The sequence below is a fragment of the Lutra lutra genome, chromosome 5 (genome assembly GCF_902655055.1).
Source record: "Lutra lutra chromosome 5, mLutLut1.2, whole genome shotgun sequence".
Classification (NCBI taxonomy): domain Eukaryota; kingdom Metazoa; phylum Chordata; class Mammalia; order Carnivora; family Mustelidae; genus Lutra; species Lutra lutra.
In genome coordinates, this window is record NC_062282.1 from 75,691,559 (window position 1) to 75,719,425 (window position 27,867).

Consider the following 27,867-nt stretch of genomic DNA (forward strand, 5'->3'; position numbering starts at 1 on the left):
GGTTTTTATTTGTCCTGCCTAGACTGAAACTCACCCCTTTTGCAATAACACGGCAGCTTTCTACCTTCCTTGTATCTTCGCTTCTCCTCTCTTCCTCGCCATCTTTATTCCAGTCTCTTATTTATAGGTGATGTTAGCATGGTTGTAGTCTCACAGTGAGGTCCTTGACCACGTGATTATCATCTGTCTCTCTCACTGTGAACCCCTTTAGGGCCACAGTTCTGTTTTTTTGTTTGTTTGTTTGTTTGTTTGTTTGTTTTGCTCAACACCTCATCTCTGTGGGACAGGACACCCAGATAATAAACTTACCAAGCAAGTGGAGAAACAATGAATAATTGTCCAGAGAAGGCTACCACATGTCACTGGTCCTCAAATCTGGGAGAATCTTCCCTACCATATTCAAAACTTATCATATAGGTAATACATAGGTATTACACCAAGGGATATGTTCCCTGGATGAAAACTTGGTCATAACAAATACTTAACTGCTCTCTGAGAAATGAGGAAAGCACCAAAACATAATAATTCAAGGTATATAGACATGAAGTCAAAGATAGAACGCACTCCAGGCCAGCAGTATTTGTTTGATTTTTCAATGAGAGGCTGCTAGTCAGTATGATATTCACGAAGGGAGACCCTGACATTAGCCTTCCCAGCAATGTCCAGAGAAAAGGTTCCCCAGGACACCTAGTATGGACTTTGAGGAAATAATGCCAACTTCAAACATCCCTGCAGAGAAAAAGGCGTATAGCTTATGAGCCACAAGAATTAAGAACCACAGGATATGCTTTCCTACTTTCCCGTCCCTCCCACCCCTCTCCAGCCCCTCCTCATTTGCTACCTGTCATCATCATTCTTTAGGCGTTAGCTTCAGGAGCACTGCCTCCAGGCTTTCCCAACCATGCTCCATGCCGATCAATCCCTCATTCTGGGATCGATGCCTCTGCCTGGGGTCCCCAGAGTATCATACACCTCCCATACCTCATTATACATGTTCCACATCATTTCAGGGTTACTTAGGCACCTGTGTGTATCCTTTAGTAAGCTGTCAATTACATGCTGGCAAGAGTGAGGTACAATCTGTTTCATGATTCCTAGTACCTCTCACAGAGCCCCCCTCAGAGCTGCTGTTTAAGAAACGGTTGTTGAATAAGTTCATTGTTGTGATCCCTTGTTTATTAGGTGACCACTTTCTAATGATCATTGGCCTTCATGTGAAGAGAATGGGCCCAGGGAGAAGGCTGCGGGTTGAAAGTGCGATCCCCTCGGAATTTCCCATTTTCCCTGGAAAGTAGTCCATTGGTATTCTGGTCTATACATCAGTCTCTGGGCACTTAGTTAATGTGAGTCCATTTCTGAGAGAGAGGCGTGTTTGGCCAGGTTCTACCCAGTGGCATTGGCAGCCCGCCCCATGCAAACACCTTCTCCATCTGCATCTTGTTCTGACCCCACACTTTGCGTTAGAAACGTTCTTACAGGGAGGAAAGGCGATTCAAGACTCAACCTGAAGCCAATTCTACCTTGAAAGAAATAAGCAAGCAAATGATAAAAAGCAGCCTGCACAAAGACTGTATTCATCAGAGGTGCTGCGATGTTAGATTTTTATTCACTTTAGTTAGCTGTATAGCTATTTAGCTCTTGAATGTTATGATCTAAATTTATTCTACATTGAATCTGCAAAGCATTTAATCTATAATGGAAAAACAGCTTGTTGTACTAGTTTCATCCCAGGAACCTATTTTCCCCTTAGGTGAAATATTATACAGGGCTCTCTTTTTTTCCTCCTTTTCCCAAAAACTTGGGGTTTCATGACAGTGACACTTGAAGCAGAGGAGAGGAAGAGCGGAGGGGCTCTGGCTGCAGTCCAGGGAGGCCATGCCCCAGTGTGGGGCGGTGGAGTTTCCCCTCCAGGCCAAGCTTGTCTCTGCATTATTCTGTGCTCTGCTCAGCTTCCGTGATGGACAACAAGAAAGGAATAATTGTGCCAGGTCATTGAAGGCCATTTGCAACACTTCATCCTGTTTTTATTGCAAGAGTGAACCTTGGCTATAGTTGCTTTCATTTGTAATTATAAGTTGGATATTACCATTATTGCAAGCTGTCAGTAGTTCTGACCTTTTGCTATAAATCCTTGCAAGGCATTTATCCCATTTAATCCTTCCAGTGACCCTCTAAGTCCCACACCCATGCTGTCACTTTCTAAGGCTTGGAGAAGTTAAGTGACTCGTTCATAGTCACAGAAAAGGGATTGCCAGTGCTGAGACTTCTACCCATTTCTTTCTGGTGGAAAAGACTCCCTTTTAACCCCCGTGATGGCTTCCACAAAAGCAGGTTAAACAACTCTTAGGAAACACCAGCAGTTCTGATGCAGGTGGCCTCTACCACCAGCCTATCCCGGACTGTAGTCTGCTGTGCTTTCTGTAGCTCTTTGGGGCCACAACCCGCAGACTTGCCAGGGCTCATCCATCACGGTGGCAGTTCCTTCAGGACAGTGTGGGCTGAAGGGAAGAACTATGTTTCAAGAATGCTTGCCAGGTACATCAGAGACATGAACCAAAGGAGAAACGCAGTCTTTGGTTTAAGCACTTTATTTATTTTTTTTTTTAAAGATTTTTTTTTTATTTATTTATTTGACAGAGAGAGATCACAAGTAGACGGAGAGGCAGGCAGAGAGAGAGAGAGAGAGGGAAGCAGGCTTCTTGCTGAGCAGAGAGCCCGATGCGGGACTCGATCCCAGGACCCCGAGATCATGACCCGAGCCGAAGGCAGTGGCTTAACCCACTGAGCCACCCAGGCGCCCCTGGTTTAAGCACTTTAAAGGGATGAAGAGATTCGTGTGAGAAAGTGTGTCATGTTCAGTGTGAAATAGAGTAGTGAACCCTCAGATAAGGCCAATCATGTGTTCATGTAGCTAAAACAGCATTTGGTAAAGAGGAACTTGGTCACATCAAATCAGTATGTGCGGTTTTGGCATTTAGTCAAGAAATCTTTGCTGGGAATTTAGTTCACTCTGTGGAAGGCTCTGTGCCAGATGCTGGAGATTCTTTCCCCTCTATTTAAGCTTCTCTCACGGTTCTCAGATCATAATGTAATTAAGGACAACAAGTGTTGACCAAAAGATGACATGGGATCTAAATCTGTTTTCCCTGGAGCCAGGTACGACCTTCCTCTTCACAGCAGGGGTCCTGTGGGGCCACTGATACTATGAGCCAGCCACGCTCATCTTCACGAATGTGGACGTACAGAGGGGCCCCTTCCACAGCAGATAAGGGGTGTTGCTAAATCATTGCCAGGACACAATTCTGCCCTCTGAATAAGGATTTGGGAAAAGGAAAAATAATGGTTATTGAAATAGCACTCGGCTTTTTATTGAGCATTATCCTAGGATGCTTTTCATCTTTTTCTGTGTCTTGAAGAAAGCACCTTGGATCCAAGGAGAGAGCATACTCTAAATATGCATTTTTGGGGGGTCTTCTAAAACTGAACTTTATAGATAAGTTCAGTTGAGGTTCAGTGTTTCTTTCTCTCAGGTCTGAGTGTCTCTAAGATATACAAATCCTCTCTCTACACCAGCAGACTTTGTGGCCCATCCCTTCCTTCCCAACTTCCTAAAGGATTTATCCACCGTAAAATACGTGACATAATGGTACGCCTGGATGGCTTAGTCTGTTAAGGATCTGCCTTTAGCTCAGATCATGATCCTAGGGTCCTGGGATCGAGTCCCATGTCCAGCTCTCTACTCAGTGGGAAGCCTGCTTCTCCCTCTCCTTCTGTCCCCCTGCTTGTGCACTTTCTCACTTACTTGCTCTCTCTATCTTTTTAAAAGGATTTTATTTATTTATTTGACAGAGAAAGAGATCACAAGTAGGCAGAGAGGCAGGCAGAGAGAGGGAAGCAGGCACCCCGCTGAGCAGAGAGCCCGATGTGGGGCTCCATCCCAGGACCCTGAGATCATGACCTGAGCCGAAGGCAGAGGCTTTAACCCACTGAGCCACCCAGGCGCCCCTGCTCTCTCTATCTAAAATAATAATTAAAATCTTAAAAAAATAAAATCTCTTCTCCCCTTCTGCAGGTTGCCTTTTATTTTTATTTTTTTAACTTTTTTTTTAAAAGATTTTATTTATTTGACAGAGAGAGAGAGATCACAATTAGGCAGAGAGGCAGGCAGAGAGAGATGGGGAAGCAGGCTCCCCGATGCGCAGAGAGGCCGATGTGGGGCTCGATCCTAGGACCCTAAGATCATGACCTGAGCCGAAGGCAGAGGCTTAACGCACTGAGCCACCCAGGTGCCCCTGTGGGTTGCCTTTTAGTTTTGTGAAATAAGTCAATGAGAGAAATACAATTATCATATTGTCTCACTTATATATGGTATATAAGAAACAGCGCAAAGGATCATAGGGGAAGGGAGGGAAAACTGAATGGAAAGAAATCAGAGAGGGAGCCAAACTATGAGAGACTCTTAACTCCAGGGAAAATAACTGAGGCTTGTGAAGAGGGAGGTGGGTGGGAGATGGGGTGACTGGGTGATGGGCATTAAGGAGGGCATGTGTAGTGATGCGCACTGGGTGTTGTATCCAATCCAGCTGGTGAGTTGTTGAACAAACACTACCCCAAAAACTAGTGATGTACTTACTATATGTTGGCTGATGGAATTTGAATAAAAAATTTTTAAAAAGAAAGATGTCAGTTGGGAAAAAATAAAATAATAAAAAATAAAATATATGGCATAATAGTTAACATAATAGTTGCTGAGGACTTACTGTATGCCAAACTCTGTACTGAGCAGTATTACAAAAGCCATGTCAGACCAGTTTTCTTCTTATGCCCATTGGATAGATAAGGGAAGCTGAGGGTTAGCAGGTTTAGGTAATTTGCCGAAGTAAGCTGCAGAGCTGGGGTCAGATGCACATTTCAATAGCCCTGACTTTCAGCGAATCCGTACACTCACTATTCAGCCAGCAGTTACGAGAGCCTGCTGTGAGCCAGGTGCTCTGGACCCTGGGGATATGGAGGAGGAGCACAAAGTTCCTGCCTGTAGAGACTTTTTTTGGAAAGCTGGGGGAACAATGAACAATTAAATAAACATGAACTATAGTATCAGGGAGTGAGACTTGAGTGGGCCATGTGATCTGGACCCCTAAATACTATGGATAAGTGCTTGTTACCAATGTGCCAAGGAAGAAAACTAGAAAGATGGGTATACCCACAAGGGTGGTTATCTTTGGTCCTTAGATTTTTATTTTCTCCTTTACGTTTTTTTGAAATTGTTCAAATACTTTGCAGTGGCAGAATATTTCTGATCTAATCAGATGAAACCCGTAAATATTATTAAAAACAGAATTTAATCTTAGAAAATCCTGATAATCGGCTGGTGGTTTAGGCTCCGTCCTCTTCCCTCTTGTGTTTCAGTTCTTTATATTATCAAAGAAGGCTGCTTTGGTTTTTGTTTTTTTTTTTTTTTTTTCCGTCTGGGCCAATGTCTGAAACATTTATTACTCCCCCAGGAATGGTGCCGGCTCCCTGTGCCCCAGGTTTTTCTGAGTTTGTGCATATCAGGGCTTCTCAATCAGGGCTCCGCATTTGAATCTCCTGGGAGCATTTCAAATCTGATGCCAGGACCTCACCCCCAGGCCTGCTAAAGAAGCAGCTCTGGGGTGGGGTGTGGGCCACCTTATATTTCAGAGTTCTCCAGGTAACTCTACTGTGCAGCCAAGATCCAGAATCCTTGGATGGTGGACTCCCTCTCCCTGTTCCTCCAAGCTCCCAAACTCACTTCCTGGGGAGCGGCCAAGGTAGAGAGTGGCCAAGCCCATCCTCAGCTGCCTCGTTCCTGTTACGCTCTGTCTCATCAGCTCTGGGATAGCTGGGGAGCAGGACGGGGAGGGAATGGGCCTGAGCAGGTGGGCAGAAGCAGGGCCAATCCCGCGCCCTCCAGCACCTGGCTGCAGCCCTCACCACCCCCTCCTGACCTACTTACCCAGGGCCCGAAGCATGATGGCCTCAGGCCTGGAAGACAGCAGAAATTATTAACAAAGCCAAATACTGTGCAGATGGGGAGCAGAGGACACACTCCAGCCACACTAGAATTCTCACCATTCCGGAACACAGCACTCCCCGTCATGGCTTTGGGCCTTATGCCTGTGCTGCCCTCTCAGACTGAAATGTCCCTGATGCCAACTCTCATCCCCTGAGGGGCCAAGTTCTGCTTTTCCTTAGAGGCTAAGATTTGTTCCTCCCTGACCCTCTGCTCCCCAGGTAGGACCACTTTCTCCACCTGCAGGAATTTGTTTCTGATATTAAGACAGCCTGGGGAGGCATCTGCCTCCCTAACCAGCTGGGGAGGCCCTCGAGGGCAGAGTTCATCCTCACTCATCACAGCGTCCCCAGGCCCCACACAACTGACTGTCAAGTCAAGGACCTAGGCCTTGAAGTTGGACAGAACCCACACAGCCTTTGGCTACTTACCTCCACAGCTTAGAAATACAGAATCCCAGGTCCCACCCCAGGCCAGAATCTGCAGCTAGCAAGATTCTTCACGTGATTCCAATGCACACTAAAGTCTGAGAAACATCAGTAGTCTCATTCCTTAGTTTCTTCAGCTGTGAAATGGACAGAGGGCTGATTTAAGGGGCTGTTGGGAGGCGTGAATAAGGAAACATAAGGCGTCTCCTGCAGGATGAAGCCATTGTTATTCGCTTTTTTTTAAAAATAAAATTTTCATTTATTTATTTTAACTTATTTTCAGTGTTCCAGAATTCATTGTTTATGCACCACACCCAGTGGTCCATGCAATACATGCCCTCCATAATACCCACCACCAGGCTCACCCAACCTCCCACTCCTGTCCCCTCCAAAACCCCCAGTTTCTTTCTTAAGGTCCACAGTCTCCCATGGTTTGTCTCCCCCTCCAATTTCCCCCAACTCCCTTCTCATCTCCATCTCCCCATGTCCTCCATGTTATTCCTTTTGCTTCACAAGCAAGCGTAACCATATGATAACTGAATCTCTCTGCTTGACTTATTTCACTCAGCATAATCTCTTCCAGTCCCATCCATGTTGATACAAAAGTTGGGTATTCATCCTTTCTGATGGAGGCATAATGCTCCGAAGTATATATGGACCATATCTTCTTTATCCACTCATCTATTGAAGGTGGACATTGCTGCTATGAACACTGAGGTACAGATGGCCCATCTTTTCACTACATCTGTATCTTTGGGGTAAATACCCAGCAGTGTAATTGCAGGGTCGTAGGGAAGCTCTGTATTTAATTTCTTAAGGAATCTCCACACTGTTTTCCAAAGTGGCTGCACAAACTTGCATTACCACCCACAGTGTAAGAGGGTTCCCCTTTCTCCACATCCTCTCCAACACATGTTGTTTACTGTTTTATTAATTTTGGCCATTCTAACTTGTGTAAGGTGGTATCTCAATGTGGTTTTGATTTGAATCTCCCTGATGGCTAATGATGATGAACATTTTTTCATGTTTCTGTTAGCCATTTGTATGTCTTCCTTGGAAAAGTGTCTGTTCATGTCTTCTACCCATTTTATTTTGTTTTGGTTTGGTTTTTTTAATGATTTTAAAATTTAATTTTATTTTTTATAAACATATATTTTTATCCCCAGGGGTACAGGTCTGCGAATCGCCAGGTTTACACACTTCACAGCACTCACCATAGCACATACCCTCCCCAATATCCATAACCCCACCCCCCCTCTCCCAACCCCCCTCCCCCCATCAACCCTCAGTTTGTTTTGTGAGATTAAGAGTCAATTATGGTTTATCTCCCTCCCAATCCCATCTTGTTACATTTATTCTTCTCCTACCCCCTTAACCCCCCCATATTGCATCTCCTCTCCATCATATCAGGGAGATCATATGATAGTTGTCTTTCTCTGATTGACTTATTTCGCTAAGCATGATACCCTCTAGTTCCATCCACATCATCGCAAATGGCAAGATTTCATTTCTTTTGATGGCTGCATAGTATTCCATTGTGTATATATACCACATCTTCTTTATCCATTCGTCTGTTGGTGGACATCTAGGTTCTTTCCATAGTTTGGCTATTGTAGACATTGCTGCTATAAACATTCGGGTGCACGTGCCCCTTCGGATCACTACGTTTGTATCTTTAGGGTAAATACCCAGCAGTGCAATTGCTGGGTCATAGGGTAGTTCTATTTTCAACATTTTGAGGAACCTCCATGCTGTTTTCCAGAGTGGTTGCACCAGCTTGCATTCCCACCAACAGTGTAGGAGGGTTCCCCTTTCTCCGCATCCTCGCCAGCATCTGTCATTTCCTGACTTGTTAATTTTAGCCATTCTGACTGGTGTGAGGTGATATCTCATGGTGGTTTTGATTTGTATTTCCCTGATGCCGAGTGATATGGAGCACTTTTTCATGTGTCTGTTGGCCATCTGGATGTTTTCTTTGCAGAAATGTCTGTTCATGTCTTCTGCCCATTTCTTGATTGGATTATTTGTTCTTTGGGTGTTGAGTTTGCTAAGTTCTTTATAGATTTTGGACACTAGCCCTTTATCTGATATGTCGTTTGCAAATATCTTCTCCCATTCTGTCAGTTGTCTTTTAGTTTTGTTAACTGTTTCCTTTGCTGTGCAAAAGCTTTTGATCTTGATAAAATCCCAAAAGTTCATTTTTGCCCTTGCTTCCCTTGCCTTTGGCGATGTTCCTAGGAAGATGTTGCTGCGGCTGACGTCGAAGAGGTTGCTGCCTGTGTTCTCCTCAAGGATTTTGATGGATTCCTTTCTCACATTGAGATCCTTCATCCATTTTGAGTCTATTTTCGTGTGTGGTGTAAGGAAATGATCCAATTTCATTTTTCTGCATGTGGCTGTCCAATTTTCCCAGCACCATTTATTGAAGAGGCTGTCTTTTTTCCATTGGACATTCTTTCCTGCTTTGTCGAAGATGAGTTGACCATAGAGTTGAGGGTCTATTTCTGGGCTCTCTATTCTGTTCCATTGATCTATGTGTCTGTTTTTGTGCCAGTACCATGCTGTCTTGATGATGACAGCTTTGTAATAGAGCTTGAAGTCCAGAATTGTGATGCCACCAACTTTGGCTTTCTTTTTCAATGTTGCTTTGGCTATTCGAGGTCTTTTCTGGTTCCATATAAATTTTAGGATTATTTGTTCCATTTCTTTGAAAAAAATGGATGGTACTTTGATAGGAATTGCATTAAATGTGTAGATTGCTTTAGGTAGCATAGACATTTTCACAATATTTATTCTTCCAATCCAGGAGCATGGAACATTTTTCCATTTCTTTGTGTCTTCCTCAATTTCTTTCATGAGTATTTTATAGTTTTCTGTGTATAGATTCTTAGTCTCTTTGGTTAGGTTTATTCCTAGGTATCTTATACTTTTGGGTGCAATTGTAAATGGGATGGACTCCTTAATTTCTCTTTCTTCTGTCTTGTTGTTGGTGTAGAGAAATGCAACTGATTTCTGTGCATTGATTTTTATATCCTGACACTTTACTGAATTCCTGTACAAGTTCTAGCAGTTTTGGAGTGGAGTCTTTTGGGTTTTCCACATAGAGTATCATATCATCTGCGAAGAGTGATAGTTTGACTTCTTCTTTGCCGATTTGGATGCCTTTAATTTCCTTTTGTTGTCTGATTGCTGAGGCTAGGACTTCTAGTACTATGTTGAATAGCAGTGGTGATAACGGACATCCCTGCCGTGTTCCTGACCTTAGCGGAAAAGCTTTCAGTTTTTCTCCATTGAGAATGATATTTGCGGTGGGTTTTTCATAGATGGCTTTGATACTATTGAGGTATGTGCCCTCTATCCCTACACTTTGAAGAGTTTTGATCAGGAAGGGATGCTGTACTTTGTCAAATGCTTTTTCAGCATCTATGGAGAGTATCATATGATTCTTGTTCTTTCTTTTGTTAATGTGTTGTATCACATTCATTGATTTGCGGATGTTGAACCAACCTTGCAGCCCTGGAATAAATCCCACTTGGTCGTGGTGAATAATCCTTTTAATGTACTGTTGAATCCTATTGGCTAGTATTTTGGCGAGAATTTTTGCATCTGTGTTCTTCAAGGATATTGGTCTGTAGTTCTCTTTTTTGATGGGATCTTTGTCTGGTTTTGGGATCAAGGTGATGCTGGCCTCATAAAATGAGTTTGGAAGTTTTCCTTCTATTTCTATTTTTTGGAAGAGTTTCAGGAGAATAGGAATTAGTTCTTCTTTAAATGTTTGGTAGAATTCCCCCGGGAAGCCATCTGGCCCTGGGCTTTTGTTTGTTTGGAGATTTTTGATGACTCTTTCAATCTCCTTACTGGTTATGGGTCTGTTCAGGCTTTCCATTTCTTCCTGGTTCAGTTGTGGTGGTTTATATGTCTCTAGGAATGCATCCATTTCTTCCAGATTGTCAAATTTGTTGGCATAGTGGTGTTCATAGTATGTTCTTATAATTGTCTGTATTTCTTTGGTGTTAGTTGTGATCTCTCCTCTTTCATTCATGATTTTATTTATTTGGGTCCTTTCTCTTTTCTTTTTGATAAGTCTGGCCAGGGGTTTATCAATCTTATTAATTCTTTCAAAGAACCAGCTCCTAGTTTCGTTGATTTGTTCTATTGTTTTTTTGATTTCTATTTCATTGATTTCTGCTCTGATCTTTATGATTTCTCTTCTCCTGCTGGGTTTAGGGTTTCTTTCTTGTTCTTTCTCCAGCTCCTTTAGGTGTAGGGTTAGGTTGTGTACCTGAGACCTTTCTTGTTTCTTGAGAAAGGCTTGTACCGCTATATATTTTCCTCTCAGGACTGCCTTTGTTGTGTCCCACAGATTCTGAACCGTTGTGTTTTCATTATCATTTGTTTCCATGAATTTTTTCAATTCTTCTTTAATTTCCTGGTTGACCCATTCATTCTTTAGAAGGATGCTGTTTAGTCTACATGTATTTGTGTTCTTTCCAAATTTCCTCTTGTGATTGAGTTCTAGCTTCAGAGCATTGTGGTCTGAAAATATGCAGGGAATGATCCCAATCTTTTGATACCGGTTGAGACTTGATTTAGGACCAAGAATGTGATCTATTCTGGAGAATGTTCCATGTGCACTAGAGAAGAATGTGTATTCTGTTGCTTTGGGATGAAAAGTTCTGAATATATCTGTGATGTCCATCTGGTCCAGTGTGTCATTTAAGGCCTTGATTTCCTTGTTGATCTTTTGCTTGGATGATCTGTCCATTTCAGTGAGGGGAGTGTTAAAATCCCCTACTATTATTGTATTCTTGTCGATGTGTTTCTTTGATTTTGTTATTAATGGGTTTATATAGTTGGCTGCTTCCACGTTAGGGGCATAGATATTTAAAATTGTTAGATCTTCTTGTTGGACAGTTCCTTTGAGTATGATATAGTGTCCTTCCTCATCTCTTATTATAGTCTTTGGCTTAAAATCTAATTGATCTGATATAAGGATTGCCACTCCTGCTTTCTTCTGATGTCCATTAGCATGGTAAATTCTTTTCCACCCCCTCACTTTAAATCTGGAGGTGTCTTCGGGTTTAAGATGAGTTTCTTGTAGGCAACATATAGATGGGTTTTGTTTTCTTATCCATTCTGATACCCTGTGTCTTTTGATTGGGGCATTTAGCCCATTAACATTCAGGGTAAGTATTGAGAGATATGAATTTAGTGCCATTGTATTGCCTGTAAGGTGACTGTTATTGTATATTGTCTCTGTTTCTTTCTGATCTACTACTTTTAGGGTCTCTCTTTGCTTAGAGGACCCCTTTCAATATTTCCTGTAGAGCTGGTTTGGTATTTGCAAATTCTTTCAGTTTTTGTTTGTCCTGGAAGCTTTTAATCTCTCCTTCTATTTTCAATGATAGCCTAGCTGGATATAGTATTCTTGGCTGCATGTTTTTCTCATTTAGTACTCTGAATATATCATGCCAGCTCTTTCTGGCCTGCCAGGTCTCTGTGGATAAGTCTGCTGCCAATCTAATATTTTTACCATTGTACGTTACAGACTTCTTTTCCCGGGCTGCTTTCAGGATCTTCTCTTTGTCACTAAGACTTGTCAATTTTACTATTAGGTGACGGGGTGTGGACCTATTCTTATTGATTTTGAGGGGGGTTCTCTGAACCTCCTGGATTTTGATGCTTGTTCCCTTTGCCATATTGGGGAAATTCTCTTCAATAATTCTCTCCAATATATCTTCTGCTCCCCTCTCCGTTTCCTCTTCTTCTGGAATCCCAATTATTCTAATGTTGTTTCGTCTTATGGTGTCACTTATCTCTCGAATTCTCCCCTCGTGGTCCAGTAGCTGTTTGTCCCTCTTTTGCTCAGCTTCTTTATTCTCTGTCATTTGGTCTTCTATATCACTAATTCTTTCTTCTGCCTCATTTATCCTAGCAGTGAGAGCCTCCGTTTTTGTTTGCACCTCATTAATAGCTTTTTTGATTTCAACTTGGTTAGATTTTAGTTCTTTTATTTCTCCAGAAAGGGCTTTTATAGCTCCCGAGAGGGTCGCTTTAATATCTTCCATGCCTTTTTCAAGCCCGGCTAGAACCTTGAGAATCATCATTCTGAACTCTGGATCTGACATATTACCAATGTCTGTATTGATTAGGTCCCTAGCCTTTGGTACTGCTTCTTGTTCCTTTTTTTTGTTGTGAATTTTTCTGCCTTGTCATTTTGTCCAGATAAGAGTATATGAAGGAGCAAGTAAAATACTAAAAGGGTGGCAACAACCCCAGGAAAATATGCTTTAGCCAAATCAGAAGAGATCCCAAATCGTGAGGGGGGAGAAAGGGGATAAAAAGGGGTTCAGAAGAAAAAAAAAAAAAAGAAACTATTAAAAAAAGAAAGCCGATCAAAAATATAAAAAGGAAAATATATATATATATATATATATATATATATATATTAGATAAACTATTTAAAAAACGTTAAAAAAAGAAAATGGTAAAAGTTAAAAAAATTTAGCAGAAGAAGGGTTAAAAAAATTGAAAAAGAAAAAAAATTAAATTAACTGCAAGGCTAAGGAATCATGGGGAGAAAGCCATGAGTTCCATGCTTTGCTTTCTCCTCCTATGGTCTCCTCCTCCGCTCTCCTTGGTATTGAAACTGCACTCCTTGGTAGGTGAACTTGGTCCTGGCTGTGTTTCTCGTTGATCTTCTTGGGGAGGGGCCTGTTGTAGTGATTCTCAAGCGTCTTTGCCCCAGGCAGAGTTGCACCGCCCTTACCCGGGGCCGGGCTGAGTAATCAGCTCGGGTTTGCTGGGTTTGCTTTCGGGAGCTTTTGTTCCCTGAGCGCTTTCCGTAGAGTTCCGGAGGACGGAAATGAAGATGGCGGCCTCCCAGTCTCCGGCCTGGAGGAGCCGAGAGCTCGGGGCCCCACTCCTCAGTGCGCCCTCAGAGAACAGCGCCCAATGACTCCTGTCACCCTACCTCTGGCCGCACTTCGAGCTGACCGAGCCTGAGACCGGTTCAAGGTAACCCCAAGTCTAGAGCTCACTCCTCGGCTCTGTCTCTGTAGCCGGCCTCCCCGTTCCAACACCGGTAAGCTCTGCGGCACTCAGACACCCCCGATCCCTCTGTGACCCTGTGGGACCTGAGGCCGCGCTGACCCCGCCTGGGCTTCACCCCAGTTAAGCCTCTGGAGCGATGTCCCTCAGCGGAACAGACTTTTAAAAGTCCTGATTTTGTGCTCCGTTGCTCCGCTGCTCGCCGGGAGCCGGCCCCTCCCCCCGCGGTCTATCTTCCCGTCGCTTTGGATTCACTTCTCCGCCAGTCCTACCTTGCAGAAAGTGGTTGATTTTCTGTTTCTGGAATTGCTGTTCTTCTTCTCTTCAATCTCCCGTTGGATTTGTGTTTGCAATCTTTAGATAAGCTATTTAGCTGATCTCCCGCTACCTGAAGTAGTCTCAGCCTGCTACTTCTCCGCCATCTTGACTCCTCCTCTTCTACCCATTTTTTAATATGATTATCTGTTTTGTGTGTTTTGAGTTTGAGGAGTTCTTTATAGATCTTGGATATCAGCCCTTTGTACTGTCATTTGTGAATATCTTCTCCCATTCCGTGGGTTGCCTCTTTGTTTTGTTGACAGTTTCCTTTGCTGTGCAGAAGCTTTTGATTTTGATGAAGTCCCAAAAGTTCACTTTCACTTTTGTTTCCTTTGCCTTTGGAGACATATCTTGAAAGAAGTTGCTGTGGTCGATGTCAAAGAGGTTACTGCCTATATTCTTCTCTAGGATTCTGATGGATTCCTGCCTCATGTTGAGGTCTTTTGTCCACTTCGAGTTTATCTTTGTGTATGGTGTAAGAGAATGGTCGAGTTTCATTCTTCCACACATAGCTGTGTAATTTTCCCAGCACCGTTTATTGAAGAGACTGTCTTTTTTTTTTCCCCACTGTATGTTTTTTCCTGCTTTGTTGAAGATTATTTAACCATAGAGTTGAGGGCCCATATCTGGGCTCTCTACTCTGTTCCATTGGTCTATGTGTCTGTTTTTATGCCAGTACCATGCTGTCTTGGTGGTCACAGCTTTGTAGTAAAGCTTGAAATCAGGCAATATGATGCCCCCAGTTTTGTGTTTCTTTTTCAACATTTCCTTAGCAATTGGGGTCTCTTCTGGTTCCATACAAATTTTAGGATTGTTTGCTCCAGCTCTTTGAAAAATGCCAGTGGAATTTTGATTGGAATGGCATTAAAAGTATAGATTGCTCTAGGCAGTAGAGACATTTTAACAATGTTTATTCTTCTGATCCATGAACATGGAATGGTCTTCCATCATTTTATGTCTTCTTCAGTTTCTTTCATGAGCATTCTGTAGTTCCTTGAGTACAGATCCTTTACCTCTTTGGTTAGGTTGATTCCCAGGTATCTTATGGTTCTTGGTGTTATAGTAAATGGAATCAATTCTCTAAGTGCCCTTTCTATATTTTCATTGTTAGTGTATAAGAAAGCAACTGATTTCTGTACATTGATTTTGTATCCTGCCACATTCCTGAATTGCTGTATGAGTTCTAGTAGTTTTGGGGTGGAGTCTTTTGGATTTTCCATATAAAGTATCATGTCATCTTTGAAGAGAGAGTTTGACTTCTTCATTGCCAATTTGAATATCTTTTATTTTTCTTTGTTCTGATTGCTGTTGCTAGGACATCTAATACTGTGTTGAATAAGAATGGTGAGAGTGGGAATTCTTGTCGTGTTCCTGATCTCAAAGGGAAGGCTGTCAGCTTTTCCCCATTGAGGATGGTATTCACTATGGGTTTTTCATAGATAGATTTTATGAAGCTGAGGAATGTTCCCTCTATCCCTGTACTTTGAATCGTTTTAATCAGGAACAGATGCTATATCTTGTCAAATGCTTTTTCTGCATCATTTGAGAGGACCATGTGGTTCTTCTCTCTTCTCTTACTGATTTGTTCTGTCACATTGATTGATTTGCGAGTGTTGAACCACCCTTGCATCCCCTGGATAAATCCCACCTGGTCATGGTGGATTATCTTTTTAATGTACTGTTGGATTCTATTAGCTAGGATCTTGTTGAAAATCTTAGCATTCATTAAACTGCTTAGAACAGATACTACGCTTGATCTTAGCCAAAAGGCCGAGAAACGATAAATCTTAACATTCATATTCATCAGGGATATAGGTCTGAAATTCTCCTTTTTGGTGAGGTCTTTGCCTGGTTTGGGGATCAGGGTAATGCTGGCTTCATAAAAAGAGTCTGGAAGTTTTCCTTCTGGAACTCACCCACAAGAAAAAGTTTGGAAGGAATTCAAACATCTGGAAGCTAAAGACCACCTTGCTTAAGAATGCTTGGATCAACCAGGAAATCAAAGAAGAACTTAAACAATTCATGGAAACCAATGAGAATGAAGACACTTCAGTCCAAAACCTATGGGATACAGCAAGGGCGGTCCTAAGGGGGAAATACATAGCCATCCAAGCTTCCCTCAAAAAAGCTGAAAAATCTAGAATATACTAGCTCTCTTTACACCTTAAAGAACTGGAGAATGAACAACAAATTAAGCCAAGCCCACACACAAGAAGGGAAATAATCAAGATTAGAGCAGAGATCAATGAGATAGAAACTAGAGAGAGTAGAACGCATCAATGAAACTAGAAGCTGTTTTTTTTTTTTTTTGAAAGAATCAATAAGATCGATAAACCATTGGCCAAACTAATCCAAAAGAAGAGAGAGGACCCAAATTAATAAAATTATGAATGAAAAGGGAGAGGTCACAACTAACACTAAGGAAATAGAAACAGTCATCAGAAATTATTATCAACAGTTATATGCCAATAAGTTAAGCAACCTAGTTGAAATCGAGGCATTTCTGGAAAACTATAAACTTCCAAAACTGTATCAGGAAGAAATTGATAACCTGAATAGACCAATATGTAGTAACGAGTGGAAGCAGTGATCAAAAACCTCCCAAAAAACAAGAGCCCAGGACCTGACGGATTCCCTGGGGAATTCTACCAAACTTCCAAAGAAGAAATAATACCTGTTCTCCTGAAGCTGTTTCAAAAAATCGAAGCAGAAGGAAAATGTCCAGACTCTTTTTATGTTACTCACTTCTGCTCTGAGAGACAACAGACATCTGCAGCGGCCCAAGGTAAGGGGTCTGGATTCTACCCCAGTGAGCTCTGGAGGGAGCTGGAGTGGGCTTAGCAGCCCTCCAGTGGGGAGAGGGCGAACAGGGAAGGCAGTTTGTCACCATGGCCCGGGTTTGAGTAGGGCCTGCCATCTCTGCTCTGCTTCTGCTGCTGCTTCTTCTTCTTCTTCTTCTTTTTTTTTTTTTGGAAGATTTTATTTATTTATTTGACAGACAGAGATCACAAGTAGGCAGAGAGGCAGGCAAGGAGAGAGGGGGAAGTAGGCTCCCTGCTGAACAGAGAGCTCCATGTGGCAGGCTTGATCCCAAGACCCTGGAATCATGACCTGAGCTGAAGGCAGAGGCTTTAACCCACTGAGCCACCCAGGCGCCCCTCTGCTCTGCTTCTTAAGGGTCCTTGATCCCCGCCAAGAGCCAGAGTGTGTTTACCCGTAGTGTTGGGCTCTTCTGAGCCAGGCTCCCGGGAAGCCCACCCAGATCTCTCTTACTCTGTCAAGTCCCTTATCCAGACTGGGTGAAATTGTCTTTAGGATCTCAGAGAGATCTGAGAGCAGCCAGCACCTCATCCATGAGCAGGCTGCAAAACGGGAAGCTGTGGCTGTTTGGATTGGGTATTTTAAAAAATTAATTAGACCTTCATATGGATTCATAATTCCATCCAACCTGGGAACGGCACTGCATCATTTCACATTTTTTGCCTCTACCATTCTATTTTATATTGATTTATTTAATATTGAGAATCTTGATGAGACCCATACGGAGATCAATTTTTGGGGAAAATTATTGGTGTTTCAAAAGATATCTGGGGCAATGCTGTTCCCACATAGTATATTGTCCCCTTGGAATTCCCTGACTTGGTTGCTGCTGGAGAGAGAGCCCGCATGTCTGCTGGGCCCACAGGCAGCCTTTCTCTGGAGCAGCGACAGCACTGGGACATTTCTCTGCTTATATGTGCTCTGCTCTCATCAGATCCTGCCAGCCCATCAGAGCAGATACCAGAGGGGAATGATTGATTCAGTGACAACAGCTTCAATTTTTAACCTTTAGACTTTCCCCCAGGGACAAATTAGATCAAGGTTTACTCTCAACCTGTTCTCCGGGACATGGTGGAAAAGCCTTACCCAGAGAGCTAACAGAAGCTGCTAGAGAGATGCAAATACATCCTGGCAAGAGGCAGTGTGTCCTTCAGTGACATGGCCCGAGGTGGGCTCTGGCCAGGAATGAGAATTTGAGACTCTGGGCAGCTGGCAGGTACTTTTTGGTAGGGCTAGAACCAGTTGCCAAATGGGCCAATGTGGTTTCTAATTATAACAGCATTGACTTGGGACACCCTTAATTCACACTGGAGTGGCCAGTGAGGTGGCAAACCAGGGAGCAGAAAGTCAGCAGGCATAGGCCCAGGGGCATCTAAGTACCTCCCAGGACCTTATAATTTAACAGGAGACCTTAGACTCCCAGCTACAAAGAGTTCAGGTAAATGCAGTTGTTGCCAGACTGAGTTGGCACGTGCTCAGCCTGCAGTCTCAGATCAGAGCTCAGAGTAGTAGAGGATGACTGGAACCAGAAGGCGAATTGCTGAGCTCATTTCTCCCCAGCATCATGGACAGGCAATGGACACATGATAAACTGCACATGTTTAAAATGTGCAGTTTGATATGTTTTATCATCTGTGTATACCTGTCCAATCAACACTACAAAAAAGATAATGATCATGTCCATCACCGCCATAAGTTTCCTTGTGCCCCTCTGTAAATTCTCCCTTCCATCCCTTCCTGCTAGCTCTGTCCCCAGGCAACCACTGGTCAGCTTTCTGACACTGTTGTGTAATAGTTTACATTTCCTACAGTATTACCTATTGGAATGAAACAGTATAAGCTCTTGTCAGACTTCTTTCATTTAGCCTAATTATTTTGAGATTCATTCATGTTGCATGAACCAGCAGTTCATTCCTTTTTTTTTTCTTTTTTTAAAAAATTTTATTAACATATAATGTATTATTTGCCCCAGGGGTTTCAGGTCTGTGACTCGTCAGGCTTCCACACTTCACAGCACTCCAGTGTTCATAACCCAACCACCCTTAGCCCCCCACCCCCCAGCAACCCTCAGTTTGTTTTGTGAGATTAAGAGTCTCTTACGGTTTGTCTCCCCTCCGATCCCATCTTGTTTCATTTTTTCCCTCCCTACCCCCTAAGCCGCCCACTCTGCCTCTCAAATTCCTCATATTAGAGAGATCATATGATAATTGTCTTTCTCCAATAGACTTATTTCGCTTAGCATAATAACCTCTAGTTCCATCCACGTCATTGCAAATGGCAAGATTTCATTTCTTTTGATGGCTGCATAGTATATTCCATTGTGTGTGTTTGTATGTGTGTGTGTGTGTGTGTGTGAGTGTGTGTATACACACATACCACCTCTTCTTTATCCATTCATCTGTTGGTGGACATCTAGGTTCTTTGCATAGTTTGGCTATTGTGGACATTGCTGCTATAAACATTTGGGTGCTTGTGCCCCTTCAGATCACTACATTTGTAACTTTGGGGTAAATACCCAGTAGTGTTGGGTAGTTGCTGGGTCATAGGGTAGCTCTATTTTCAACTTTCTGAGGAACCTCCATGCTGTTTTCCAGAGTGATTGCACCAGCTTGCATTCCCACCAACAGTGTAGGAGGGTTCCCCTTTCTCCGCATCCTCTCCAACACCTGTCATTTCCTGACTGGTTAATTTTAGCCATTATGACTGGCGTGAGGTGGTATCTCATTCTGGTTTTGATTTGTATTTCCCTGATGCTGAGTGATGTTGAGCACTTTTTCATGTGTCTGTTGGCCATCTGGTGTCTTCTTTGCAGCTCATTCCTTATTATTGATGAGTAATATTCCACTGTATACCGCACTCTGTTTATTCATTCACCTGATGATGGACATTTGAATTGGTTTGTGGTTTTGGCAATTAAAAATAAAGCTGCTCTAAACATTTGTATATATGTCTTTATATAGACATATCTTTCATTTATCTTGGTAAATACATAGGAGTAAGGAATGCATCATACACTGCATCTATTTAAACTTTGTAAGGAACTGCCAGACTGTTTTCCAAAGTGATTCTATGTATACAATATCTGGAACATACTTACACTAAAAAAAAATTGTTTATCTGATGTTTAAATTTTACTTGATGCCCTTTATTTTATCTGACAACACTATCGCCAGGAAGAGCCCAAGATCAGACCATTCTCTCCCACCTCAGTGGTTGGCAAACTTTCTCTGTAAAGGCCCAGATAGTAATTTTTCTAGGCTTTTTGGGCTATAGTTGCAGTTACTCAACTGTGCCATTATATTGTGATGACAACTATAGAGAATAAATGAATGAGCATGGCTGTGTTCTAATAAAATTTTATTTACAAAAACAGGAGGCAAGCTGGAGCTAGCCCACAGGTCATAGAGTTACTAACTCCTGTCTTAGATCAGATTTTCAAGGTACGATTCCAAGATCCACAGTGTATGACTTGGGAAGTTGGTAGAAAAGCAAATTCTCAGGCTCTACCCCAGAACTGCTGAACCAAAAGCTCTAGGGAGGGGGCTCAGCCACTTCGTCCCCAGGGAATTCTGATGTGCACTATAGTTCGAAAGATTCTGATTCAAGATTCTAGTTCCCCAACACCTCTGACCAGGAGAATCACCTGGGGCTCAGACATAGACCCCGGAGCCCAGCAGACCTTCTGACCAAAAATGCAGTGTACAAGTTGGGAGTGAGCATGGGAAAGCTGAATGTGTATGTTTTAGAAGGTTTTACAGTTTCAAACATTTCTACTAATGAGTGGTCACTGATTATTAGGTGCAGGACCTGCTTATGTTTGAAGATTTCAAAACATGGACATAAAAAGTGTTAATCTCCCCACATTAATGGACCTTTCACATCCTGAGTTTTCCTATAATAAAGATATACACAAAGGTGGAATTAGCTTCAGGTTAGGAAGATAAAAACAATAATGTCCTTTATTCAGACTTTTTTTTTTTTTTTTGCCCAGAAACTAAAAATGCATTTAATAAATCCCATTAACTACATTCCCATGATGCCATCCCCCTAGGCAGTGTTGGTTAGACTAATGCTCACTCCTCCTCCTTTCTCACTGGGTAGGAAAACTAACAACTTATACAGGCTAATATACTGAAGTTCTTTTCCTGCACAGGCTGCCATTCTGCCTAAAGAGAAGTAATTAAGTGAGCCAGCCATGTTTCCTTTTGGCTAATTCCTCCTCCCTAACCTCCCAAATACCTTCCCCTGCCAAACTACAAATATGTCAAAATGTTATTAAGCATAGGAAAGGAAAACATGAAAATTCATTCAATGTCTCTTTTCTCACAAAACAGCCTCAATTAATGATTGGACGCTGCTATCTCGAACTTACAGTTATTGACTTGTTTTATTTCATTAAGAACAAGTGATCAAAATGCTTCGGCCAGAGGCCTTTGGTCTTCCTCAGAAAGAGTATTATTAATTAGTTGGCAAAGTGAGAAGTCCTTTCATAGTAGGAGATGGCTAATTAGGGTTTCAGGAAGAAGTTCTTGGGTCTGCAGCAAAAGAAGGAAAAAGCAAATAAAGTTCCTGGACTGTGGGGAAAATAGCATCTTCCCTTGTTTGCTTCTAAAATTTTACTTTGTACACTCCATAAATTTGAACAAGCAACTTAAAAAAACAAACAGACTCTTGATTTTGGCTCAGATCATGATCTCAGGGCTGTGAGATGGAGCCCCGAGCTGGGCTCTGCCCTCACTGTGTAGTCTGCTTGAGATTCTCTCTCTCCCTCTGCCTGTCCCCCTGCTCTCTCTCTTTCCACCCCCCCTTAAAATAAATAAATAAATAAATAAATAAATAAATAAATCAATCTCAAAACAAAAACAAAAAACAGTCATTTGGGCCCAGGTTAATTAAGCAGCTGTGAATAGGAGCTATCAGTCTGGGAAGAACAAGGCCAAAAAATTGGAAAATCAGCTTGGCAATATCTTAGCAAGAATCAAAGTGCTTCATGAATTTGAGATCAAAAAGAGAGAAGGATGAGGAATTCCTCCAAATAGCTGCAAATCTGTTCTCCAAGTATCCTTTTGAAAATATCTGAAAATATTTTTTAAAAATAAGGATTTTTTTTTCTCTTGGATATTCAGTGAGTATGAAGGGATGGGAAATTTGAAATATGTGTGTATGAAGAAAATTAATAAATAGCAATAGATATAAATATTTAGAAGACTGAATAGATAAATATGGGAAGGAAACTAAATGTATCCATCCATGGAGAGATGGTGCTCACTTTTGCAGTGCAGGTGGTATCTGTGAATCTCTCCCAGCGGAGTATTTCTGAGAACTCTTTCCTCTGGTGGAGATGTTCCCAGTCTGTAATAGTTACCAGTTGATGGGCCGGATTTAGTGCCGCTGTCTGTGAACGGCTGATCTACTGAAGAGGAAACCTGGCAGGTGGCGAAGTCCCCATACATTGGATGCAGTAAATATTTGTGAATAATCAAAATGTTGACCACAGTTTCATTCCTGGAGTCTACCGTAGGTCATGTATACTTGCCTCGGAGTGTTTTACGTACTTTAAATGACTCCTTTCCTGCAAGACCCCTTTGAGGGAGATAAGATTTTCTTTGGTTAACAGAAAAGCAAATTTAAGAATAGAAAAATAGGTCATTTGCCTTAAGGTGACACCACTGACTAGTAAAATAGGAGAGATTTGAACTCAGGTTCATTTAGGTTTTTGTTGTTGTTGTTGTTGTTTTTAAGATTTTATTTATTTATTTGAGAGTGAGTACGAGCGTGAGCAGGATGTAGGCAGAGAGAGAGGAAGAAGAAGGCTCCCTGCCAAGTAGGCAGCCCGATGTGGGGCTCATCCCCAGGACCCTAGGATCATGACCTGAGCTGAAGGCGGATGCTTAACGACTGAGCCACCCAGGCATCCCACGGTTGATTCAGTTTTAAATTCTTGTCCACCACACCTAGTTTCCTCTGTTCCATTTCTGTACACCTGGGCAGATAACGACTGAGTAGCCGTTAATAAGAATACACAATAAAACTAATAATTTTTAAGTGTTTGTTATTAAAAGCTTCCTAGCTTTTGTTTGTCCCAGTTCATTTTCTTTGTAACTCAACAGAATCCAATCATTGTGTACAACCTCTAAAATGTGAAATAGGCATGCAAATTTAACAAAACCAACAGAATCAACAGTAAGGCCATGTGTACTTGAGTGCCAGTATTTCTTTTTATGTTATTATTTTACTGGAGAAATGCAAAATTTCTTCTACCCCATTATCTTGGAGTCTAGACACTGAATAGTGGTCAAGACCATGGATTCTCAGATGAGACAAATCCAGGCTCAGAATCTTGCAAAGTACATAATTCGGGGGATATTCTCAATCTCCCCTTTTGTCAAGTGGGAATAGTAATGGTGTCTATTTTATGGGGTTGTTGGGGGAATAATAACATGAAAACCATTGGCCTATTCCTGGCACATAATAGGTGTTTATCAAATTTTATTTTCTCTTTCTACTCTTCTTCTGATCTTGTTTGTTAAACATGGCAGGCAAATACATTCTGTTTGCAGATAAAGTGGAAGCACTGTCCTGCTAGTCATACATATGCATGTGTGTATAAATAAAAATTTTTCTTAGATTTGTGGCATTTAAAAAAAATGTTATCTAAATCCTTTCTGTGATTTCTCTTTGTGAGCAGATATCTCTCTCCAAAATTTCCTTTTCTTTTCTTTCAGTTAGCGAGACAAATAGACTAAGCAGACACAGGAAAAAAAAAACAACAAAACAAAACAAAAACACCAGGGAAAATGGTGCCCATCAGTCACAAATAGAAGGAAGGAACTTGCCCTTCTGAGAACCCCTAAAATCTCTTTGAAGAGTCTTTCAGAAGAGGAAAAAAAAAAGCAACCTTTTAATTTTTTTTTTATTTTTTTAAATTATTTTTATTAACATATAATGTATTATTTGCCCCAGGGGTACAGGTCTGTGAATCATTAGAAAAGCACCTTTTTAATCAAGAATTCAAGAACACCTCCTGTGTCCCTGTCAGCCTCTCAGCCACCTGCGGAACCAGCCTATACCCCACGGGCATCGTGAAGAGAACAGAGGGAGCAGAAAGGACCCAGTGAGCCAGGTGAGAAGGTTTTCATGCTTTGGGATGCTCTCTGCCAGCCCCCTGGCTCTACTGCCCACTGGAACCTGGCAGATCACAGAAACATGGAGGAGCTCAGCTTCTCTTAGGAGCAGCTTCAAGGTCCAATCAGGCATGTTGAAAGACCTGGCCTGTGTTCGGGGCTTCTCCAGGGCTTTCCCCATTACTGTGACGTCACTCTCCTCTGCGGAGAGTGTCCCCAGGTGTCACAGGTGTCCTCGCCCCCTCCTTTTTTTTTTTTTAATAGTAGAAAGCCAAAAAGAGAATTTGAAATTGCGGTAATATGACTTTTTTTGGAGTTAGGGTGAGATGACAGCAGTGAATAGCCTTCTCCTTGAGTCATTAATCTTCCTATCTTCACCTATGACAGCTACCATGTATTGGGCATTGACAGATGGGACTTTTTCTACATGGTCAGATTAGACCTTGATAGCAACCCTATAAGATAGCTATTATTATCATGTCCATCCTGCAGATGAATAAACAGAGGCTAAGAGGGGTTAGGTTACTTTCCTCAGGACATAGACTCAGCAATCCATGGTGTAGCCTGGGTTTCCTCCCAGGCCTTGGCTTGCTTGCTTGTTTTCAAAGGATAGACACTAAGTCTTAAAGGGGGAAGCATCTGTGGCTACTCAGGGGTCCTCTCTGCATGTGACTCATGGTGTGTTCATAAAGTCTTCCTGGCATGACACTTCAGAGAAGAGTCTTCATGCAGGCTGATTTGGGCACTTGGATGGCGGATAAGATGGTGCCGTGCCACCCTCATTTCTGAGTATAATGTGCTTTGTGCGGACCCATGTGACAACAGTCATAAACCCTCACGTGGGTGCCACATGAGGTGCACACAGAAGCTTTGATCCCATTGTGAAACGCCTACTGGCATGTGCAGGCCCACTTAATCATAAAGGTCAAACGTTTGGATGAAAGTGAAAATGGGGTGGTGGGGCTTCTTCCCTGAGACTGTAAGAGAGGGAGTAAAAGCAAATCCAAAGGGAAGAGGGGTAGAGGCCCCTACCAGGGAGGGGTTACTTTTGAGGAAATCTCTCTCATTTCTGGTCATTGTGGAACCACCTCAACATGAAATTTTTCATCCAGGAAAAAAACAGAAATGAAAGTTAGGGAAAGGGCAGCATCTCCAAGAATAGGGAGTATTGAGACAGGCAAAGCGACCAGAGGAAAGGGTTTTGCCATCATCCTCATATGAGGCTCAGGACACCTCAAGAGGCTGCGGGTACCTGTTGAGCAGGTTGGTCAAGTCTCCCCAAAATTATGTGTCCCTGGCAAAGGTGGCCTCTGGCAGCAGAGAGCATGGACCAGGAGAGGCACCTGGCAGATATCCCTTAATGTTCAATGGAAAAACCAAAACAAGTGCATGTTTTTCTTTGATATCTGAGAACCATTTGACACTGTTCAGAGAGCCTCCACAGGTGATTCTGGGATCCAGTTATACACCCAGTGTAAGGGTGCCAGAAGAACTCCCTGCCTCTTTCCTAAATTCTGCACCTCCCACACCTTCCACGCTCCATCAGTAGGTTAGGAGACCCTCAGTGTGATAGCACTGTCTTGTAGCTCGCCATCCCCACTGCCTAGCATAGGGGCTCCCTGCATGTTGGTTGTTGAACTGAATTGAATCGATCAAGCCCATTGGGCCTTTCTGGTTATGGGACTCCCCATCTAGCCCAGTTTTCCAGACCTAATAAATCATTAACATCAAGAAGCCCTCCTCACTACGCTTGGTATGTTCACTACTGATTTCTCAGGTTTATATGGTAGGGATAGGGGGATCTGCTCCTTGCACCCTGCCTGTACAGCCTTGAGCTCCAGTAGGTAACAAAAACTCATGACCATTCCCTACCCAGGACATGATGCCTCTTCTGAAGTTCCCTTAACGAAGTCCCTCTGCGCTTGGATTCCACCATCTGTTAGGTGTCTGTGGTCCCCTGCTGATGTCCCATACTAGGGCAGAGAGGTCTGGCTGAGGGAGGATGGGAAATGTCCAGTTAACATTAACCAAACATGGGATTCTACCCTAGCTTGTGACATGGTTCCTCAGTGGGCTCTCTGAAAACCTGGAGCTACAAGATATTTCTCAACAACAGTTGTTCAGATGAGCACATGTCCCTGGAGAGTAGAGGTGCTGACATGGTGGCAGATCCCAGACCCCTCCAGTCACTGACCATCTTCCCTAGGTGTCCACCTGTGTGGGTGGCTTCTTTGGAAGAGGCTGCCAGGGCTCTGGTGAAGAGGGAATGGGAGGGTATCCTTATTAGTGGGGCCACATGGAAGCTTTGCCTGTTACCCATGCCCTCCTGAGTTTGGGAACCTAAAATGGAGAAGCTCAGTATGCATTCCTTCCTTGTTCAGCTTTTGCCATGGCCATTTACCGCTTGGGAGCTATGTGACCATGGAGACCTCAGCTCCCCCAAAGGCACTAGAAGAGGGTGGAAGATGACAAACAGCACAAAAGGACACTGAGTTTGGAAGTCATAAATAGATATTTGTTTGAAAACATTGCGTTAAGCTATTTACTGCCATAGCACGTAGGTGCTGAAGATGTTGGTCATCACAGGCTGCAGGTGCACGTGTGGAACATGCTTGTGACGTCGTCATCCTCTGATGCACTCATCAGATGCGTCATCCTCACTGTGCACCTGCCACGTCCGAGCTCAGGAGCTGACAGGTAAGTAGGGATTCAGAGTCACCGATGTGTGTGTCGAGTAAGTGGAAAGAGCAGAGTCACCGCCAAGAGTCTCTGGTGTGGGAAGTGAGACTAGATTTGCGGCTTGAAGGATAGAAGCTCAGAGCATGTAAAGAAGTGCTGGATGGGGCAGGCAGGGGTACAGGCGCTGGGCATCAGGAGGACAGGCCGAAATGAGGTATGGGCTGTGCACCGACCTGCTTCTCCAGTGGGCCCTGGTCTCAGCCCCCTGGGTACTGTCTTGGTTCCTTCTCTAGAATCCCAGAGATTGATCTGGAAGGGGCCAGAAAGGGCCATCCCTCCGCCCTGGGAACAGAGGCTGAGTTTACAGGACTTGAGATCTCAGTCTCCACGTTGACTCCTGCCCAGCCACCTATAGGGTCTGGAAGTGAGAATTCACTTGCTCTTGATGGGCCTCCTTTCCTTTCTGTAAAAGGAGGGGAATTATTGACTCTGCCTCAGAGCACAATTGTGAACAACATGTAAGGTGACCCATGGAAGGTATTCCGTGCTGTGCACGACAGTGGCTTGATAAGTTGTTATTCTAGCTATTTCTCTTAACTTGCTGATAAGGGCAATGGATGCTTTAAGAAGTTAAATAATTTATCAGGGTTACAAAAATTAGAGGCTGCATTAGGACTAGAAACCTCAACTACTGACAGCCAGCCAGATGCTTCACCTTTGGGGAGAAATGGAATTTTTGGTAAGGAAGAGGAGTTGTATAATGTCTCCAAGGCAGGCTTTGGCTACCCCTCTGGAATGCCAAGACATTCCTTGGACAAGAGCTCCGAATCTCTCCGGCCCTAGGTGCGGCATTTGTGTGAAAAACAGGTCTTGAGTGTTACTACTTGTCAGAAGGTTGCTTTATAGCATAACTGGGGACAAAGCCCACAAAGGTGGCAAACCTAAATGAGCTGATTGGGTGTCCCCCTGGGGAGAGCCAAGTAAACAACTCTTGCCTGAGACAGCAGAGCCTTCCTGAAGAAGGACTCTGAAAGCTGCCATTCAGCCCCACCAGACAGAGCTTACCTTTCCACCAGAGCCCTTGGGATTTGCACAGCAAAGCAGGAACCCCTGCTCCATGCTGCCCTGGGCATCTGCGGTAAACTCCATCCCCTCCTACCTTTTCTTTTTTGCTCATACTGAGGAAGAAGCCCAGTCAATTCAACAGCGTTTACTGAGCACATTCCGGGTGCTACACTTAACTGCTCCATCCCTGTGCCCCCAGCTGAAGGCAGGAGCCATAGCCTCCTCAGGGTCACCAGCCTAGATCATGAGGGGTTATTTTTTTTTTTTAATTTAAAGTCAATTAATTAGTGTAAACAATATTATTAGTTTCAGAGGTAGAGTTTAGTGATTCATCAGTCTCATATAATAC

At 43.0% G+C, this 27,867-nt stretch overlaps 1 long non-coding RNA gene and 1 pseudogene across 1 annotated transcript in view; one reads left to right on the forward strand and one right to left on the reverse strand.

Moving 5' to 3' along the window:
- Positions 1-26,465, forward strand: part of LOC125100957 (uncharacterized) — a 323,574-nt gene extending 297,109 nt beyond the window's left edge. The window contains exon 4 of the long non-coding RNA XR_007127712.1: positions 26,156-26,465. This is a non-coding gene — a long non-coding RNA (uncharacterized LOC125100957). The remainder of the gene's footprint in view (positions 1-26,155) is intronic.
- LOC125101490 (uncharacterized) lies at positions 15,501-15,612 on the reverse strand (annotated as a pseudogene).
- Positions 26,466-27,867: the final 1,402 nt, after the last annotated feature.